Genomic DNA, 4427 nt, shown 5'->3' on the forward strand with positions numbered 1-4427 from the left:
ATAAGCACTAAAAATGGTTTTATGTCATGTTTGTTATATCATAAGTGAGGAATCATTTTCATTTAATTTTCTTTATTATTAAGCATGTAAAATTGAAAAAAAAAATTGTTTGAAACATGTTAACATTATGTGAATAAAGTGAAGTAAAAAAAATGGTGACCAAAATTTACCTGGTGTTTGTTTTTATATTTATCCACCTTTTCCTCATTTTGTTGCTATTAATTCCGGGGTTGGGGTAAACAAAGCATATTTTACTCAATTTTATATCCATAATACTAAATAGATTTTAAATGAAAAGGATTCCTCATTTAGTAACATAAACCAAAAACCAACATAACATCATTTTTAATGCCTATACAGAATTTTTTCCTCACATTTTTTAACAACAATCTTCAACATTTACTAGAAAAAAATCTATTGGATTTTATTTTTTGTAAAATTTGGTTATTGGTTTATAATCAGCATAAAAAGTATATATTTGTTAAAATTAAAATTTTATTCAGCAGATTTACCGGGGAATGTTATGTGAAGGAGGACCAAAAAATCTCTTAAATGCACAAAGTTTCATACGAAACATATCAATCCAATGTAGATCAGTTATTTCTTTTTCCACATTAGCAGAAGTCATTTTTTCTTCCATCATAATCAAGTAATACTAAAAATAAAGATATTTTTCAGATCACCTAAATGTACCCAACCACTTTTATCAGAAGACGGATACATCTGTTTTAGGTTTAACCTATGAGACTGGCAAATAATTTCGGCCATCTTGTCTGCCAATTCCAATGGCTTAGATGTCATGTACTTCTACTTGTTAGGCAATACATTACAATGCAGATACATTACAATGCAAATACATTACAATGCAGATACATTACAATGCAGATACATTACAATGCAAATACATTACAATGCAAATACATAACTGATAAGAACATTCATTTGACAATGGACGTTTTATTTTGTTTTATTCGAAATTTACTGAAAAATCATGACTTTATTAATTAGTGCCATCATAGTCATCGTGGTTACTATTAGTTTGTACATAACAGATCTTAAACTCTTAATTTGATTATACCGGACTGTGGTAAACATGGTCTGAGGTTCGATCCCTAGAAACAGTTGAACTACGCTGACGAGAGGCAATGACCTCGAAACATGCGTGTACGTAGATTACTGTTTTAAAAAATAATAAAATAAATAAAAATGTTATATACGTCCAAACAAATTAAAAAGGGCAAATTTCTAAGTAAATAAAAAAATGAGCTTTGAGGCGGAGCCAATATTAACCGTATGTATCGCTTGAAAAAACAACAATAACAAATATATATATATATATATATATATATATATATATATATATATATATATATATATATATATATATATATATATATATATTTAAAATATTAATTTAAACCAAAAATGATGCATTTTAAAATGAATAGCATCATTTATTATTATAAGCTGAGACTTTTGATATCTAAAAATATCTTTTTCAGAATAAAACTTTTTCTACCCTTTCCTTATTCTGTTGCTATTAATCCCAGGGGTGGGGTAATCAAACTCAAGTATTTAAGCTCAATTGATAATAGATGCAATTTATGCAATTCCAGAGCAAATATACATTGAAACAGTTTTTAGCCAAATCTCATATCAAACAAATTGATTTTAATTTAATTTTTTCTTTTAATTTGAACTTTTTATCAGAAACTATTTATATACACATAAGAATGTTCAAATAGAAATTTAAAACCAAAAATGATGCAATATTTAAAATAACTAAAATCATTATCTTTTTTTTTTAATGTTCATATCTTGAGAAATATCATCAGCATTTGAAATGGAGTTGTACACTTTTGAAAGGAGTTGTTTTTTAATTTTTTGAAGGCTGAGACTTTCAACATTTGAGGGTGTCTTCTTCGGAATAGAACTTTTTTTTGGGGGGAGGGGGGATTTTTTTCCTTTTCCTCATTTTTTTGGAGCTGATTGCAAGGAGGGGGAATCCTCTTGTTGAGATTCCAAATATCAGGTAAGCTTATAAAATAAAACCCCAAAAAACCTAAATAATTATAATTTATTTAAAACTGTATCATTTTTAGTTTTCAATTTCTATTTTAAATATTCATACATATCTGTTGCGTTGCGTTATCAGATTTCTTATATATACACCCTTATTGACTTGATAACCTAATAAAGTTCCTATGTAAATTTACTCTTTATCTTTTTAATTTGCTCCATTTATTACACTTAATCAGGTAGAGCATTTTTTATTCTGATAGGTTTGTCTTGTTAAAAATTTATTTTTCAGCTTAATTTTACATATATATATATATATATATATATATATATATATATATATAGATAGATAGATAGAGAGAGAGATAGATAGATAGATAGAGAGAGAGATAGATAGATAGATAGAGAGAGAGATAGATAGATAGAGAGAGAGATAGATAGATAGATAGAGAGATAGATAGAGAGAGAGAGATAGATAGAGAGAGAGATAGATAGAGAGAGAGATAGAGAGAGAGATAGATAGAGAGAGAGATAGATAGAGAGAGAGATAGATAGAGAGAGAGATAGATAGAGAGAGAGATAGATAGATAGATAGAGAGAGAGATATAGAGATAAAAAGATAGAGAGATAGAGAGATAGAAAGATAGAAAGATAGAGAGATAGAAAGATAGAGAGATAGAAAGATAGAGAGATAGAAAGATAGAGAGATAGAAAGATAGAGAGATAGAAAGATAGAGAGATAGAAAGATAGAAAGATAGAAAGATAGAGAGATAGAAAGATAGAAAGATAGAGAGATAGAGAGATAGAAAGATAGAGAGATAGAAAGATAGAGAGATAGAAAGATAGAGAGATAGAAAGATAGAGAGATATATGACTATAATTGCGTTGGATAATTTGATACCGTCTTAAATTCACCAACACTCCAGTTTTAAAAATATCAACTTATAAAAATAAAATTAACATAAAATAATTTCTTGAGAATCGATAGTTATAATGAATACCAAATAATACAGGTCTATTTTCATGAAATGAAGTGTCGTTATTTACACATTTCGGCCTTTTATTCTCATCACGGTTATTATATCCATAAAGTGGATTATAGAAAACGGATTGGTCTGAAATTCCTGGAAGGATACCAACAATGACAAAAGGCACGTGAAGAAGACCCAAGTGTTTGGTGTATTAAAAATATTTGTGAACATAACAACCGCAATGAGGATAATAATCAAAAACTTGCAACGAAAAAAAATTATGTTAAAAAGTAATTTCATTGACTTTAAAATCATGTTAAAAAATAAAATAAATAAAACAAACTTTTTTTTCGTCAAGTTAAATAAATATTGTCATAATTCTTTGGATTGATCCCTTGATATTCATTTTCTGGTTGTTATTAACTTTCAGGGAATCGTAAAAGAATCCACTGACGACAATTGGAAAAGAACAAGTTACTTTTGTATAAAGCAATTATATTTAGTGATTTCTGTATTTTAATAAATAAAAAAAAGACAATAAATTATAGTAATTTAAATGACCGATAGAAGTGTCGTATGACAGAATTGAATAAGTCGCCATTTACTTGTCTCCCCATTATCAATTCTTAATATGGGAAAATCCAACTCCCCATAAAGGGGCACTCTGGATTGGTACACAAATAAAAATTACCTCAGTCTAAAAGAACTTCTTCACTGACTGAGAATAGAAAACATTATCTTAGCCAAAAAGAAATAAATCCGTTTCGTATTATGTCACAAGGCCCCTTAGCTTTTTACAAAACTTTTATTTTCCATTATGACATAATACGAGGATTCCTCTGTATAAAAAATGTTGATTCTTATCCAGACTTCAACTCAATTAAAAAAAACAAAATAACAGAAAAATTTGCATGATGTACATAGCCATCACAGAATGTAAATGTCATATTCTAAAATTCACATAAATTGATGAAGTAGTTTTTCTTTATATAGTGGTTGGTTGTTTTTGTTTTACGGCATATCAACCTTTTTCAGGTTATTTAATGCCGAATCTAGTTATTTTGAGGAACGAATTTTAATGGAGTATATTTGTTTTTTAAGTTGGATTCTATTTAACCCATAGTTGGGACCCTAACAGGTACTACCACTCCGGGTCAGAGTGGACCTGGGAGCAACACCAATTAAAGGGTGGCTCCACACTCCCCAAGGCCCACATCGGATATAGTTTTAGGTCATATCCAGAACCCTTTATATAGTGATTTTTTTTTAACAGTAATTGTATTCATTACAAGGTTGATCTCAGTAGTTTGGATAGAGTTGCCTCCCTTTATTTATTAAACATGGTGGATCAAAACACGTTTTGATTTTTTATAAAATCTGATTTTCTTAGTTTTAAAAAGAAAACTACTTGATCAATTTGCGATTTCTGGAATATG

Source organism: Euprymna scolopes, chromosome 14 (genome assembly GCF_053919585.1).
Source record: "Euprymna scolopes isolate OS-2025 chromosome 14, ASM5391958v1, whole genome shotgun sequence".
NCBI classification, from domain to species: Eukaryota; Metazoa; Mollusca; class Cephalopoda; order Sepiida; family Sepiolidae; genus Euprymna; species Euprymna scolopes.